This window comes from Bacillus rossius, chromosome 16 (assembly GCF_032445375.1).
Source record: "Bacillus rossius redtenbacheri isolate Brsri chromosome 16, Brsri_v3, whole genome shotgun sequence".
Taxonomy (NCBI): domain Eukaryota; kingdom Metazoa; phylum Arthropoda; class Insecta; order Phasmatodea; family Bacillidae; genus Bacillus; species Bacillus rossius.
Genome location: NC_086343.1, coordinates 36551123 through 36570306, shown reverse-complemented (window position 1 = coordinate 36570306; position 19184 = coordinate 36551123).

The following is a 19184-nucleotide window of genomic DNA, read 5'->3' as shown; positions in this document are numbered from 1 at the left end:
TGCAGGACCTGGGCGAGCCCGGCTTCCCCGCCGGCCCGGAGGCGCTCAGGGCCGTGGCCGACCACTGGGGGCTCGACGTGATGGTCCACCCCAGGGGCGGCCGTCGCTTCACCGTCTCCGGTCGCCGCGGCCCGGCTGCGCGCAGGTACGACAACCACGTTTCAACCGCTCCTTTGGGAACCACTTGCTATATACTACAAGAAACATACTGAAACTTTGTGCAACACATTACCATGGTTATAAATAGAGACCTGAAATATTCGCGGGTTCATTTCGTATTATCTTTGAAAGATTTGTGCAATGGGAGTGCATGACTTGATGTAAGCTTTTGGACATACGCCATTGCTAACCACATGTATGTCTGTAGAATAAAACTACAAAAAAACACAAATGACAAAAACACAACTTAAGCAAAAAATTGCTGTTGTCAGGATTTAACACCACACAATATTCCACATCAGGAATATGGTCAACAAACATTTCATTTCATGTTATGCTAAAATTCTAATAATTATACCTTAGTGCTGCTTCTATCATTGGTTCACCGTTAATCTGGAGGACTGGGGGCCAATTAGAGACCCTCACTCATTGAAGTGTCGAATCACAGGCCACCCAGTCGAGACGACTCACAAGTCAGCAGCCAATGAACAGTTGGCATTCGCCAGAGCGTGTAGAGGATATTGGAGTCAATCCTGAAGGTCATTGAACCCGAGTATTTTTTCGGTCTCTAGTTATAAATCGTGAGCATATACAACTGTCATCTGTGCGCGGCTGGTGACAATACACTTTTCATAGGTGTATAGGGCTGCAATGCACACTCGGCAAGAAGATTGTTCCGACTGTGTTTCAGTGTCGATCAAGGTGAACATTACAATATAATGGTGCGAGGATCTTATACTACAAGAAACCCACTGGAACTTTGTGCAACACATTACCATGGTTGTAAATCGTGAGCATATGCAACTGCAATCTGCGGGTGGCTGATGACACTACACTTTTCATAGGCGTATAGGGCTGCAATGCACACTCGGTAAGAAGATTGTTCCGACTGTGTTTCAGTGTCGATTAAGGCAAAAATGGTGGACATTACAATATAATGGTGCGAGGATCTTATACTACAAGAAATCTACTGGAACTTTGTACAACACATGACCATGGTTATAAATAAATTATTTTTTTAATTAATGTTACTTTCGAACATTTTTTGACGTGACAACGTCTAATAAATCGATGAATGCCGGCTGCACGCACGAAAAAGTGTCCCGTACGCGCATTGTCCCACTACCGATGTCCCACTACGGATGTGCCCTGTTAGGCTTATTGTAAGCATGCGTGGCATCTCTCTTCCACTCAATTGGAACAACAATCGATTTAACTTTTCAATCATATTTTCGTCGTTTGAATTATTAATATTATGTAATTTAACGAACGTCCGCCGATTTGCAGCCGACAATATATTTTTAATTTCCCGCCTACCACTATAAGAAATAAACATGGTGGACTACATACGTTTTTAAAACTCCCACAACACAAAACAAATTTTTTATAAATATCTATATATATAACATCTGAAAGTGTTATTTCAATATGGTCTCGTAGCCGTGCGTTCAGCATCGCTGACTACCAAGCCAACGGTTGGCGGGTCGAATCCCGGTCGCTACAAGTTTTTTGTACTTGTAAAAATAAATACGGCACGCGCGACACTTTAAAAGTAATAAATATATTTGAATTAATGAATGCAAATAAAAGTAAATTTATTAATTAAATTGTAGATTTCATTTCACTCCTTCTTTGTATCCATACAAAATAGTGATAATTCAATAAAAATGATTCAATTTTATTCATAGGTTAATTTTATCATACAAAAGATAGAAAAATTTAAAAAAAAAAAAATTCCTCCAAGAATATAATATTTGTAATGCCTAAATGGTTTGGTTGCGAAAACCTATTACGGCTCAGTATCAGGCCGAATATGATATTTCATTTTTTTCTGGATCAATAATTTCATCAATGTTTTGTTATGACGTTTTCACGTTAAACTATCGTCCGTAAACCGACTTTACAGACAACCAATATTTTTTTCAAAACATTGAGAGAAAATATCGATTATTTAATAGTTGGACTTGATTTTGTGTTATCGTGCTTAGTAATGTGCGTAGTTAATACTGGAAAGCTATTCAGGGAACAGTTACCATTAACTTTAAACTATTTGAGATACAGAGACAACAAAACGCATAGATCCCAGGGTAAGAATCTGAACGCAAGTTTTATTGCGAACATTATTCTGTAGTGTATCAGCTGTTTTCGTGTGAGTGTACAAAATTTCACAGTATGTGATTCAACTCGAATATTTCGGTTCCTTTAAAAAAATAATTTTCAGAGTACAGTGACTTCTAACAGCTCACTTGCGCTCAAGCCAGTCCAATCACAGGAAGAGACCAATGAAGTATTGACACCATACAACCAGGTCAGCGCAAAGACAGCTAGTTTGTCACCAATGGGTTCCGGTTTCACAAATATAACGAAATATTGTCTCTCACAACGGCACAAAGTAATTACGTGTATTTACAAGTTTACAACTGAATTGGTTGATGCTAAAAATTGTTTTTTGGCTGGTTAGTAACATGTTTAGGTGCCCAAATTCTTGTTGAAAATTGTAATTTATTATAATTTTTACATGTTTTGTAAGGGAAGTAGACAATTCCACAAATGTGCGAAAATATTTATGCAAAGTGATGTGATATAAATAAGTTTGACTAGGTAAGATAACGTAAAGCAAGTGAGGGTACGTTAGTTTATTCAGCACATTCTTTTGTCCTATAATCTCTTATTACTGATAATCACTATTTTTACATATTGGTAGTTTTTGCCATTATTTACAATAAATTGTTTTACCTTACCGAAATAAGTATTAGTAAAAATAATTAATATTAATAGGTTATGATACATCCTTCAACATATACTTCCAATTGACACTTTTTATTGACTCTTTTCACGGACATTCCTCACGGACGAGTTTTGATATCTACTCGTTACTGACGAATAACATTTTTCTTTCTCAAAATGATGTGTGAAACACTAGTTCGTAACAACTTATGATTTGAAGGGCTTATTTGTTACAATTTTTACCTACAAGACCTTTCTGCCTTGTGAAAAAGGCTACAGGTAGACGTTAACACTGTGGCATAGCCAGGTTGAGGCCCATGAGGTTCAGACCTTCTCTTACAGGATTAAAAATAAGATAAAGTTATGTGGACAGATTAGGAAGTTTTGTTGCAAATTTACTACATACCTAATATTAGAGAAAGATTATTTTAGAAGTAGTATTATAGTCCTTAGTTGTCTACAATAATATATTTTATTCCCTTTATAGACCTTCATGACTCATATTTACACAGAAACGGAAGGAATTGTGTTTCCCGTTAGTTGATGAAGGTGAGCACACATTTTACTGCGAGCATTCCTTTCACACAAACTTTGTGTTTAATGTATTATCATCGATGATATATATTTATATATAAGACTTGTTTTAACAAAATCATCAGCAATTGATATACAAACAAATTATTAAAACAAATAACTAAATATCAAACTATAAAATTTCCAATATTATTTTAACAAGCAATATCATTACTTACATTTTTATGTTTAAAGTTTAAATTAAAAATTTTAAATATTCCCTGAGATTTTATGCTATTAATTCATTTAATTTAAAATTCTAAAATAAATAAATTTTACTAATAAAAATGATATGATGTACGGGCCAACACTGTAATTTTTTTTTTGTAAACTAAGCAGAAATATTCATGTAAACTTACAGATATTTGTAAATTTTTACATTTAACAGGAAACAACTCAATCAATAAAGAAAATGGTGTTCGTAGTTATACTGGATTGCGATTCATTCTTTATGTTGTCCTAGAACCTCCAAAAGTTCAAGTTATTTTCAAACTATTCCCTGAATAGCTTTCCAGTGTTAACTGAAACAAAAAATTAAACTTTAATCAAAAACATAAAATTATGGCCTAAAATTGAGTGAGAAATTCTCAGGTATATATCGAAAAAACGTATTTCATTATGTGCAAACCTAACCACGGCAATGTGTTGCCGAGACCTTTCATAAAGTGTTGCAAATGTGGCCGTGACCCTTAACGCAGTTACAAATGTTGCCGAGACCCTTCATGCAGTGTTACAAATGTTGTCAAGACCCTTCATGCAGTGTTACAAAGGTTGCTGAGACCTTCCATGCAGTGCTAAAAGTGTTTCCGAGACTCTTCATGCAGTGTTACAAATGTTGCCGAGACCTTCATGCAATGTTGCCAATGTTGCAGAGACCTTCATGCAATGTTGCAAATGTTGCCGAGACCCTTCATACAGTTTTACAAATGTTTCCGAGAACCTTCATACAGTGTTGCCAATGTTGCCGAGACCTTCATGCAGTGTTGCAAATGTTGCCTAGACCCTTCGTGTAGTGTTACAAATGTTTCCGAGACCCTTCGTGCAGTGTTACAAATGTTGCCGAGAACTTTCATGCATTTTTACAAATGTTGCCGATACCCTTCATGCAGTGTGTACAAATGTTGCCGAGACCTTACATGCAGTGTTACAAATGTTGCCGAGAACCTTCATGCAGTGTTACAAATGTTGCCGCGACCCTTCATGGAGTGTTACAAATGTGGCCGAGACCCTTCATAAAGTGTTACAAATGTTTGCCGAGAGGATCTCGTGGAAGATCGCCGCTTGTGCTGTGGACCAGGGCGCTGGATGTGGGACGAGAGCGCTGGTTGGAGGACGGCATGGTGCGCTACAGGTACAGCAGCGTGTTGACGGTGACGCCCTTAGGCGCGCCGTGAGACTGCTTCTCTGAGGATGACTGACCCCTCTGTAGGCCTCTGACATCTCCGTCGCCCATCTGCCGATCCTGGCTCCGACATCACAGACTGGCTTCCACTACTGCTTCTCTCTTGCGAGGCTCGTTTCTTTTATAAACACTACTTCCTCAAGCCGTCTCGAGATTCTACGCGTTGCAAGGATCTTTGCGAACGAAATGTGTAAGAAAAATTGTTATAAAGTGTGCAGTTAGTATTATTAAATCTTTCCTTAAACGAATTTATTAAAATATAAAAAAAATATTTAAAAAATATTGTAAATGGTATCTAGGTAATAAAAAAGGACACGTCAAGTTTGGGATGTTTTACTGTATAGGTAAGTATAGGAGAGTATATTCCACATTATTTTCTGTCCCTAAAAAGTCATGCAAGAACTTAAATACAAAAATTTTTTATGGAATAATTGTGTTATGTTCAATCACAATAAACATTTATTAGTTCATGGTGTCTCTACAGTTAAGTAAGGTGTACAACTATAGCCCTTGAAACCAATGTTTTGATTTTTTTCATTACAATATTAAAATAACCAAACAGAAAAAAATTATGTCTTGACTAAATGGGATGAGGATCCATGTCACAACTATCACAACATAAAGGTACACACATAGGTGATACACATATATGATCATAGCCATAGATGATCCTCACACACACATTAAAAAATATATATACCATCACCAATGCAGCTTTATTTATGTTATTTAGAAATAGTGTCGTGTCTCAAGACAGATACAAAAATTTATCTTTATGTTGTGTAACTCATAACTAATTGTGAATGGCTAATATGATGGATTCTGTTTTATACTATAAAGGAAATGCTAGATTTATGTTCCTTTCTGTTTTTGCTTGAAATAAATAGTGAATTTGCATTTGCTTATATATTCTTTTTATTGTTACTATGTATATTTGTAAGTATAAGAATAATGTGTTTTATAAGAAATACATTTTAAGTGATTAAATACCTTCTTTATGTCATGTATGGACATTCATGTTTCACATTTTTATGGAAGTAAACTTGGTTTTACTGATATAGCTATATGTTTTTGAAGTTAAACTTCTTTGCTGAGGGGTCAGCAATTTTCGAGCATTACGAAAATCCCGGTCGCATGAGGCGTAATAGCTATCTAGGTATGTGGTAGCGGAACCGGGAGAAGAGGAGAAGAATGAGGTATGTGTTGGGGGAACCGGTAGATGAGACGGTACGGAAAGGTATAAATGACACAGCATATTTGCACACGAACAAGCTTGCATGCTTGCACACTTGCTCATTTGCACACTTGAACATTTGCACACTTTCATGTTTGCTCACTTTTACATTTGCAAACTTGCACACTCGCTTGCTTGTGCTCTTGCTATTATGGTATTTTGCACACTTGCTCCCTCGCTTAGCTACTTGCTCACTCGCCCATTTTCACACCACTTGCACTTGCACATTTTCGCTCTTGAGAATCGGCAAACCCTAGAGTACTTTATTTTCTTCCTAGAAGTTATTACTTGAGATGAATTGACTGGTGTTTCGGTCAGAATTTATGAGTGCATCGTCAGGGAAGGTATATTGAGGTTTGGTCGAAAATTGAATTGATTTATATATTTTCGTGTGGGATCCTCAGTTTTGAGACTCTTGGTTCATGTTCTGGGGAGTATGCTCCTGCATTTAATATTGGGAGCTTATAAAACTTTTGGTCTTGTTTACAAGTATTTGTAGGATGAATCTGGGTGAAACGTACATGGTTATTGCTTACATAAAAATATTTTTAACTAGATACATTAATATTTACTAATTATTTTCAACCCTAATTTATAAATGGTAAGGCTTACTTGTTATACAAAGTTTTGACCACTATAAATGTACGTTTTTTGAGTAATATTATCATTAGAGACCTGCAAAATTCGCGGTTTCGATGGCCTTCAGGATAGACTGCACATTCTCCTGTACACTGGGCAAATAACGCAAGTTCATTGGTTGTTGACTTGTAAGTCGTGTCAGCTGTTTTGTCTGTGATTCGATCCTTCTTTGCTTGAGGGTTTATAATTGGTTGAGATTCGCCAAGATGAACAGTAAGCCAATAGCAAAATTATCTAAGAGGTATATGTGTTTGAATTCTAGCCTATCACCGAATGAATCCGCGAATTTTGCAGGTCTCTAATTATCATGTTTCCTACATGTATGAGAATGTAATTTCGCATATATTAAACACTTATGATGATATAAAAGTGGCGGAGTGATGGGTATGTCAGTAAGTGGAAGCTGTATATCGAATCTGTATATTGTTAAAATGTAATTTTTTTTATTTCGAAAGCAAGGGCATTGAGCAGACTCTGTCTTGGGGTGACGGACAGGTATGCTTATCACTTGCGAGCAGGGAGGGCCAGTAATGGCTCATCCCTTCAGCTTCTTTGTTTCGTAAAGGGAAGAGGACGGCTTTGTGAACCCCGCGATTATTAAGGGGGTGCCTCCCATTTCAGGTCAAGATTTTATATTTACATATAAACTTGTAGACTTTTTCAATTGTTTGACTTTCACGAAATAAAAAATATAAACAGCGCATACTTTTTGCTTAATTAGCTGCCAAAGATACATTTTTAATGTTTTTAGGTTGTATACAAATAAGGAGAATTTAATTTAATGCAGAACTGGAACTTTTTAGGTTTAACTGCAATGCCACTGGCTACTTCAAGAAATCGTTTGAATTTCTTTAATAAAATATTAATTAATTTTACCTGGCATTTTAAAATTCTTAAATTTGTTACGATTTTGACAGCCAAGAAACTTAGAATGGGTTTTTGTGATAGAAATGCAAACCATATCATGAAGTAGCGAATGGCATTGCAGTTAAACCTAAAAAGTTTCAATTCTGCAATAAATAAATTCTCCATATTTGTACAACCCAAAAACGTTAAAATAGTAACTTTGGCAGCTAATTATACAAAAAGTATGCGCTGTATATATTTTTCATTTCGTGAAAGTTAAACAATTGAAAAAGTCTAAAAAGTGATCAGTGATTAATCTTTATATAGGCCCTATATATTTCTTGTGCGCGTGTGTATGTCACTGAACTCCTCCTAGATGGCTGGACCGATTTTGATGAAATTTTGTGTGTGAGTTCACGGGGATTCGAGGATGGTTTAGATTCACAATTGGATATTTTATCTCGATTCTGAGTTAAGAAAAAACTAAAAAAACACAATTTAAAAGCAAAAATTGCAACGCATTATTAGAAACCATTAAGTTTTGCTATTGTAAGGAACTAAGTAGTGAGTAAGAAAAAAATAAAGATCCTGACAGTTTATAGTGTCGCCATATTTGTTTCAATTTTCAATACCCTTTTTGTATATTACAATTTAAATTGCAGAAAAAAATCATGTTTCATAGCCACACAAATAGTGAGTGTGTGTCATTTCTCTATAAAATTATTTGTGTAGTTTATTGATTCCATAACAAATTTTTTTCAATCATTTTTAATAAAAATTATTCATTTTTTTTAAATAAAAAACTATTTAAAAAAAAACTATAAAATAATTTGAAAAAAATTCTATTAAAAATTATTTACTTTGGAAAAAATTATTCATTTTAAAAGTTATCAAGCAAAAAAATATTTTTTTTATCAAATTTACACGTGAGTTTTATAACAACCAACCTAAACTAAAAATTATTTGGTAGCTTATTGACTTCATAACCTATTTTTCAATTGTTTTTAATAAAAATTAGAATTTTATAACGTGAGTTTTATAACAACCAACCATTTTTCAATTGTTTTCAATAAAAATTAGAAAATGTTTATTTAACAAATTTTTCATTTATAAGTAGTTGTTAATTTTGGAATGTTTTACATTCTATCCGGTAGACTGCGCTACCATCGCAGCATCAAATATTAAATATTATTCTATTTTAATTTCAGTTTGTCCCATGGAGTTAAGAAGTTAGGGAGTAGGTGTGTGTAATCTCTGCTGTGTTACCTAACAGTTGAAGTCAAAACAAAAAAACGACCACGCCCCCTTGTGCGAGCAAAACATCTCTGGTTGCAATGCATTTAAATGCAGAATACTGTATTTTGTTAATCCGATATTAGCTACCGACGACGTATATGTGCAAGTTTATCTTGTTAAGTGTATGAAATGAAATATAATGTTGTCTTGCAAGACTGTAACGTGTGATTTTTTAGTAGAAATAAGGCAATAAATCCCGATATATGTAATGACGAAATGGGTTATAAAATTAATTTATTGCTTACTTAACAGCATTCAGGTAGGGTGCATTGATGTTATTTAGGCAGTATGTTGTATCAATAACATTATACCCTTCTTGTTTACATTATTTGTGCTTTAAGAAGGTTTTTTTTTCGTCATTTCATTTATCGGACTATTACAATGTTAAAGATATTAGCTTATTACCTACATGTTACTGTAAACGAAATGAACAAATTAACTGATATTTAAATTCTCGTCATAATTATTAGGCCTATGTGTATGGATGGATTAGCTGTCACGAACCCACTCACCTATATTAACATGTAAATGCTACAACTTTTGCATTTTATATATTTATTTATTTATTTATTGCAGTGGCCACGCAATAGCAAACATACCAGTAGTTTCTTCAGAGCTTAAATTAGTCCTTTGCACGAATATTTCACTTTAGGAGCCAGTACTGTAAAGCAAGAGTAATAACAGAGGGCACACCTGCCTACCTGCAGCAATGTTGCAGTGATTACTACATTTGCAACGTTTTTTTTTTACTATAGCGATTCCAAGTGTTATATATTTATATTGTCTACGTTTTAATTATTTTTCATCCTACAATTTTAGCCTTGAATGTGTGCCTTAAGCTTCTTTGAGATCAGTGAGGATTATAAAATGCTAGTGAAGATATATTTAACTCAAAAATTATATTTTTGTATCTTTTTTTCCTCATAGGGGGCAATATTTACCCACAATTTCCCTAATAATCATATCCATTCAACTATAGATTCGCAAAAATTAGTTCATAGAAATTTTTTCTAGAAAACCTAATTATTTTTGTCAAGATTTTTTCTTGGTTTCCCTTAGGTACTTGATGACACACATAAATACTATGTAGCATTAACCAATCAATACTTACTAAGACTGCATATAAATACAAAAAATACTTAAGTATGTTTCTGATTTTTAATATGTAAACAGTTATTCTTGAATGGAATAACAAGATCACTTGAAGCTCAAAAGGAAGAATACATACATAGCTACTATAAGTTTGACTGCAAAAATTCTCATTGACCCTTAAACAAAATTGTCTTTGTAAACATGTTTTAAACAGAATCATTAGTTAAAATTATATTCTTAACAAAATAATTGAACCTTATACAAACATACTTATCAGAAACTGCTTTTGTCAAATAAACAATATGATTATTCAATGGGGACATGTCATGCATATGCTGATTCAAAGAGGAAACAAATGTATTTTCATCTTACAAATACTTTGCACGTCCTTTGACGGGTATGTTATACCACCTCTATCTTTCTGTGCAATTAATAAATGTTCAGCATTTCCTTCTGGCAACTGGTACCTACATCTTAAATTGGTAATTTCTGAAAAACACTAAAAATATTTTACAGCATTTTTAATGTAGCTATACTAACCTAACCTACAATCTAGTGTTGTAACTAACCTAGCCTAATCAAACACTATCCATATTTGACTATTTCGAAAGAAAAATTTTCGAAATTGATTTTTATTACTTTAATTACGGAAAGGTTACACCGGGGGAATTTTAGAACAAAATGATACTAAACCACACTGCATAGAACTAAAAGTGAAATGTTTTACAGATTAAATCACATCTCCTCATCCATTTCCTCACCATATTTTTTAAGTTAAGTCTTTTAATCGTTGATGATAAAATTGGTACATTATTGGGCTTTGGTAAAAGCATGCTGGTAGCACATGTATTAAGAAATGTGTTGCAAATTTAAAATAGGGTGAAATTATGCGAAATAAACTACAAAACAAGACGTACTGAAGTAAAAACTATAATTTATTAAAAAATAACAAGACATTACATAAATTTATATAATTTGGACAACAAAAATCAATGGAAAATATATTATGGTTTCATGCAGATAACACGATCTATTTTATTTCATTTTTTTAATTTTTTTTTTCAATACACCTGCAGATTTCCACAGGAGCCAACAGCTTGTCATATTATAAACAAAAATTAAACATAGTTAAAATTGCAATAAAATAATCAAGTTTACAATTATAATGAATTTTGCAAATCTACACTCTCAACAAATAATCACAAATTTTACAACACAACAAACAGTACATATTTTTCATTTAATATACTCTGAATCATTTATAGGGTGTCCTATTAATTATATAGCAAATTATATATTATTTACATTGTCATTACAATGTGTTATTTCACCAACTAAATAAATATTTTTTTTCCTTTGATGTATTCTCTAACAACTTTTTTGAATTCATTAAAATTTTGTAGTAATATAATTTATTTAGGTAGTTTATTAAATAGTGTTATACCTCTTAAGTTGTACTCCTTTTGAAAATAAAGTTGTGTTGTGGAATTTTGGTTTCAGTTTATAGTTATATCTTGTGATATATGGTCCAGTATGTTCAGATTCTACAAAATTATTTATATTAGCTTTTACAAATAAGAGCAACCTATAAATATATTCCGAAAAAAAAGGTAATATATTCAACTCAGTAAATAAAGGTTAACATGAGGCTCTTGTATCAGCTAAACATACAAATACGTATGGCTTATTTTTGCAATCTAAAAATTTTAATACTATTACTACACTTACCCCATATTTCAATTACATATATCATGTGTGTGTGAAAAATTGCAATGTATGCAGTTCGTAGAGAATTTCTGTCTATAATTTGGCTAAGAATTCTGAGGGCGTAGCATGCTTTACTTAATTTATGAATAGTTTGATTGATATGTTCATTCCATTTTAACTTATCATCAATATGTAAGCCCAAGAATTTAGTTGATTCAGTTTGACTTATCGCTTGATCCTGAAATTCAGATAATACTTGATCGAGCAGTCTTTTATTACCAAATTTAATAAATTTTGTATTATTTATATTGAGTTTTAAATTATTTACATCAAACCGCTTATTCAAGTTAATTAATTCATATTCAGTTTTATTTTTTAATTCCAATATATTTTCTGCAGTTATAAGAAGATTTGTGTCATCAGCAAAAGATATTATATTTACATCCGTTTGATAAGGTAAATCATTAACATATAGTAAAAATAATAAGGGCCCCAATATACTTCCTTGTGGTACCCCGGATTTAATATATCCCCAATCCGAGTAAATACCTTCCTCATTTTGATTTAATAGTACCTTTTTTATACATTTCTTTAAATAAGAGCTAAATAATTTAAGTTCATTTCCTCTTATACCATAATGTTCAAGTTTATTGAGTAATATTTCATGGTTAACTGAATGAAAAGCCTTTGAAAAATCACAAAAAACACCATATACATGGACTCCAGAATCTAAATTATTTGATATAGTTTTAATTAAGTAACTGATAAATAGCCAATGTGATTGATTTATTTTTTTGAAAGCCAAACTGGTGAGGATGTAAAATATTATTAGTCTCAAGAAATTTTACTAGTCTTATATGCATAATTTTTTCATGTATTTTTGAAAAAATTGGAAGTAAACTTATTTGGCCTTTAATTGTTAGCATCAGTTCTACTTCGTTTTTATATAAAGGTGTTAGTTTAGTAATTTTCATTCTGTCGGGAAAAGAAGCTTCTTTTATTGAAGTATTTATGATATGAGTTATTGGAATTAAAATTTGTTTTGCACATTTTTTTAATAATAAAAGATAAGTTATAAAAATCCATTAGTAGTATAGGATAGCCGGTCCGGGCGCAGGGTCCAGGGTCAGGATTGAGGAGTGGGATTGTCGGTCCGCCATCTTGGATTGTGACGTCACGGCGACCATCTTGGATGAGTGTAACGGGACACCGTGTAACGGGACACAGCGCAACGGGACAAGTTTGACCTTGACCCCGGCGGCCATTTTGGATCCGCCATCTTGGATCCGCCATTTTGGATGACGTCATGTGTTCTAGAAAATTCCGGCGTTGTGTGTTCCGCCATCTTGGATGATGACGTCACTGTTACAATTTCCGTTACGGTCGTCATCTTTAACTTTTTTATTTATTATCCGAATTTAATGAAATTTTTTTTAAAAATTATAAAAAAAAATTCAAATAATAAAATTTTAATAAAATAATTACAAAAAACAAACATGTACGACACGGAGTTCGGAGTCCTCGGTTCGAACCCGGTGAGGGCAAAAAAAAATGGCGACCGATCCTTCCCTCACAGTGACTGCTGGCATACTGACTCCCACCACTTTTTTCATAGCATATATATCATCCGGCAGTATGACATCATATACGCCATCTTGAAATTTGGACGCCATCTTGAAAATCTTTATTTATTATCCGATTTTAATGAAAAAAGTTCCAAAATTCATCAAAAAAATCACTTAATAAAATTAAATGAAAAATATTTAAAAAACATACATTTACGACACGGAGTTCGTAGTCCTCGGTTCGAACCCGGTGAGGGCAAAAAAATTAAAAATGGCGACAGGCTCCTTCCTCAATGGTGGGGTCAGGATTGAGGAGTGGGATTGTCGGTCCGCCATATTGGATTGTGACGTCACGGCAGCCATCTCGGAGGAATGTAACGAAACATAGCGTAACGGGACAAGTTTGACCTTGACCCCGACGGTCATTTTGGATCCGCCATCTTGGATCCGCCATTTTGGATGACGTAATTGTGTTCTAGAAAATTCCGGTGATGTGTTTTCCGCCATATTGGATGATGACGTCACCGTTGCATTTTCCGTTACGGCCGCCATCTTTAACTTTTTTATTTATTATCCGATTTTAATGAATTTTTTTTTAAATTTATTAAAAAATTAAATAATAAAATTTTAATAAAAAATATTTAAAAAATAAACTTTTACGACACGGAGTTCGGAGTCCTCGGTTCGAACCCGGTGAGGGCAAAAAAATTAAAAAATGGCGACCGATCCTTCCCTCGCAGCGACTGCTGGCATACTGACTCCCACCACTTTTTTCATAGCATATATATCATCCGGCAGTATGACGTCATGTACGCCATCTTGAAATTTGAACGCCATCTTGAAAATATTTATTTATTATCCGATTTTAATGAAAAAAATTCCAAAATTCATCAAAAAATTAACGTATTTGAATTCTGTTTGATTATATCGATGTACGTCCTTGGTTCGATTCCCGGCGAGAGTAAACGGTCGATCCTTCCTCCATGAAAGCTACCTAGACTGATCTACCACCACCAGTACCAAGGTATATATCATCAACTGGTATGACATCATGTCCGCCATCTTGTCTTCATCCGCTGGAGACCACCATCTTGTTTTCGTCAGCTAGAGTGTGCCGATACCATGTAGTATAATTATCTGGTCACTATACTCGTGTCCTCAACTGTTGACATTGAACATTGACCTTGAACTTTGACCTTGACCTTGAAATTTGGCCTTGACCTTGAAATTTGACTTTGTCCTAGAAATTTGACTTTGTCCTTGTCGACCATCATGGATCCGACATTTTATGTTCAGTACATGCTACCAGAGGATACCACCTGCTGGAGTACGCCATCTTGTGTGTGTACTTGTATTATAGAGTACATTTCCATCTGGATAATTTTATTCTAACCCGCTACAGTGCAGTAATCATTTATTACCGAGGTGCCCCCGCCATCATGAAATTCGACCGCCATCTTGAAATCATGTAATAATGTAGCTAGAAAAGCGGGAAAAAATCCAAAATTCATTAAATAAATCACTCATTAACTTACATATCGATTCGATCCGCTCCAGTCCTTGGCTCGATCCTCGATCGATGCAAAACATTTAATTTTATGAAAAAAAATAATAATTCCAATAAACCATGTTCAACATTCATAAAGAGACTTTAAATCCTCTACTACCATCATCCTATCAGACGTCAAGACTACCATATTGGAAATTCGTAATTGTAATGCTAGAGATTCGGGAAAAAGTTCAAAACTCATTAAATAAATTTGTAATCTATATACTGATTGATTAGATCGACTAAGGTCCTTGGTTCGATCCCTTGTCGATACAAAACAACTTTAATTTTAAAAAAGTACCAGAAAAGTGTAAGGTTGGAGGAATAAAACACCTAAAAGTCTTTCACAAACATATTATTTATTACACAATTTCTATCCTACTACAGAATCACTTGCAAAAGCCAGCAATCTTATAAAAATTTAGCCCTGCATAGACGTACAACGACTACTTCTTAGCTCCAAATGGCTCCAAATGCTCCAAACGGCCTCCAAATGGCTCCAAAAGCTCCAACAGCCTCCAAATGCTTAACACAGTTCCAAATGGCTCCAAATGCTCCAAACGGCCTCCAAATGCTTGACAGCTCCAACAGCTCCAACAGCCTCCAAATGCTTGACAGCTCCAAATGTTTCCAGCAGCTCCAAATGCTCCAAATTCTTGACAGCTCCAAATGGTTCAAAAGGCTCCAAATGCTCCAAATGACTCCAAAAGGCTCCAAATGCTCCAACAGCTCCAAAAAAAAGGCTCCAAATGCTCCAACAGCCTCCAATGCATAACACAGCTCCAAATGGCTCCAAATGTTCCAAACGGCCTCCAAATGGCTCCAACAGCCTCCAAATGCTTAACACAGCTCTAAATGGCTCCAAATGCTCCAAACGGCCTCCAAATGCTTGACAGCTACAAATGTCTCCAGCAGCTCCAAATGCTCCAACAGCTCCAAAAAAAGGCTCCAAATGCTCCAACAGCCTCCAAATGCTTAACACAGCTCCAAATGGCTCCAAATGCTTGGCAGCTCCAAATGCTTCAAAAGGCTCCAAATGCTCCAAATGGCTCCAACAGCTCCAAAAGACTCCAAATGCTTCAAAAGGCTCCAATTGCTCCAAGAGCTCCATCTTCAATTGGTTCCAACTGATTCCTATTACTTTTATCGAACTTGGCATGATTACTAACATGTCTTTATCAGTATACATTTTGACTGGCAGTGGTAAAGTTTTTTACACCTTTAAGTTATAAGTTTTATTTAGAAATCAGATTTCGATAAATGATAGCTTCCATCTGGAAAGAAAATATATTAATTTATCTTCAAGTTTATACACATACATTTAATTTAATCCATTATTGTATGTAGCCAGCTTCCCTCAGTTCTTTGAGTATGAAGGATATTTCTTTAATGTTCGAATAGTTTCCTGCACAAAGCGATCCATGTAGTAGTCGTAGCCTGTTAACCAATATGTTAGGATCTTCCCATGAGGTATAATCAATCTCTTCTGCTGCCTTCATCATCCTTGCATGTTTATAATAAATATTATCTCTGGTGTCTATCGTTTTAACACCAACCACAAGGTCACTTTCGTCATCTTGCCAGTGATTATCACAAGCTTGATCAGGATAATTTATTTTATTACGTCGTTTCCATCGTTTTGGTCTCAAACCACCATCACAGTCTTCGCTCTTGCATGCTTTTGGTGCTTCAGTACAGTACTCAATCATGTCAGCCTCAGATGTGTCACCACAATCTTCAATCATGCCAGCTTCTGATGTGTCACCACAGTCTTCAATCATGTCAGCACCACAAACTTGATCAGGATAATTTATTTTATTACCTCGTTTCCATCGTTTTGGTCTCAGACTGCCATCACAGTCTTCGATCTTGCCTGCTTTAGGTGTTTCAGTACAGTACTCAATCATGTCAGCCTCAGATGTGTCACCACAATCTTCAATCATGCCAGCCTCAGATGATTCATCAAAGTCTTCGACCTTGTAAGCTTCAGGTGGTTCTCCATCTTTCACATTTTCATGGAGACGACTAGATATTGGAGTTAATATATTTTCATTTCTAATGTGGTTACAACTTCCTTCGTTTGTTTTAAATTTTAAATTATTATCTTGATCTAGATCAATAATTTTAGCATTAGCTTTTTCGCCTTCGTTCCTCTTCCGCGATGTTGTAGCCCAGTCTTCGTTATCTTTATTCATCTTAATTGTACAGGTCTTGTAATGTCTATCCAAGTAATATCTTCTACCAAAGGATTTCTGACACTGACTGCAATGAAATGGTTTTTAACAAGGACCCAAATTACACTCGCTTCTCTCATGTCGTTTAGCATTCTTTCTCAAGGTAAACACCTTGCTACAGTATCTACAGTGATGACGTTTTGATACAGCAACAAATCCCCATTTCAGGATTCATATTAGTTATTGAGACTAATGCCAGATGCACACTAAGAGTTTTGAATTAGATATATTACTTAAATAAAATTTTTTAATTATTTCATCAGCGAGAATCAATTTATCTCATTCAAAGGTACTTGTTGCAAGTAGTTCTGCTTTTCAACAACAGATGTCGCCACATGTTACTTGCAGGTAAATAATATTTAGTTCTTTTATGCGGGATGCGGGATGCTCACTAACGATCGCAAAAGAAGGATGGCTTCGCTAGACTCCAAGGAGAAGGAAGTTCGTCCACCCTGTTAGTGCTTCTTAGATTTCTCAGAGATTATTTGACTGAGTAATGATATTTTTTTTTTTAAATTTCCACCTGATAAAAATATTACAAGTGCCGATTTATTGGCAGAATTTCAATAATTAAATGCAACCTTGAATAAAAAAAATGACATGACTCAGTCAAATAATCTCTGAGAAATCTTAGAAGCACTAACAGGATGGACGAACTTCCTTCTCCTTGGAGTCTAGCGAAGCCATCCTTCTTTTGCGATCGTTAGTGAGCATCCCGCATCCCGCATAAAAGAACTAAATATTATTTACCTGCAAGTAACATGTGGCGACATCTGTTGTTGAAAAGCAGAACTACTTGCAACAAGTACCTTTGAATGAGATAAATTAATTCACGCTGATGAAATAATTAAAATTTTTTATTTAAGTAATATATCTAATTCAAAACTCTTAGTTTGCATCTGGCATTAGTCTCAATAACTAATATGAATCCTGAAACGGGATTTGTTGCTGTATCAAAACGTCATCACTGTAGATACTGTAGCAAGGTCTTTACCTTGAGAAAGAATGCTAAACGACATGAGAGAAGCGAGTGTAATTTGGGTCCTTGTCAAAAACCATTTCATTGCAGTCAGTGTCAGAAATCCTTTGGTAGAAGATATTACTTGGATAGACATTACAAGACCTGTACAATTAAGATGAATAAAGATAACGAAGACTGGGCTACAACATCGCGGAAGAGGAACGAAGGCGAAAAAGCTAATGCTAAAATTACTGATCTAGATCAAGATAATAATTTAAAATTTAAAACAAACGAAGGAAGTTGTAACCACATTAGAAATGAAAATATATTTACTCCAATATCTAGTATTCTCCATGAAAATGAGAAAGATGGAGGACCATCTGAAGCTTACAAGGTCGAAGACTTTGATGAATCATCTGAAGCGGGCATGATTGAAGATTGTGGTGACACATCTGAGGCTGACATGATTGAGTACTGTACTGAAGCACCTAAAGCAGGCAAATTCGAAGACTGTGATGGCGGTCTGAGACCAAAACGATGGAAACGACGTAATAAAATAAATTATCCTGATCAAGTTTGTGGTGCTGACATGATTGAAGACTGTGGTGACACATCAGGAGCTGGCGTGAACGAAGACTGTGCTGACACATCTAAGTCTGACATGATTGAGTACTGTGCTGAAGCACCAAACGCATGCAAGAGCGAAGACTGTGATGGTGGTTTGAGACCAAAACGATGGAAACGTCGTAATAAAATAAATTATCCTGATCAAGCTTGTGATAATCACTGGCACGATGAGGAAAGTAACCCTGAGGTTGGTGTTAAAACGGAAGACACCAGATATTATAATATTTATAATAAACATGCAAGGATGATGAACGCAGCAGAAGAGATTGATTATACCTCATGGGAAGATCCTAACATATTGGTTGACAGGCTACGACTACTACATGGATCGCTTTGTGCAGGAAACTATTCGAACATTACAGAAATATCCTTCATACTCAAAGAACTGAGGGAAGCTGGCTACATACAATAATGGCTTAAATTAAATGTATGTGTATAAACTTAAAGATAAATTAATATATTTTATTTCCAAATGGTATCTACCATTTATCGAAATCTGATTTCTAAATAAAACTTATAACTTAAAGGTGTAAAAAACGTTACCACTGCCAGTCAAAATGTATACTGATAAAG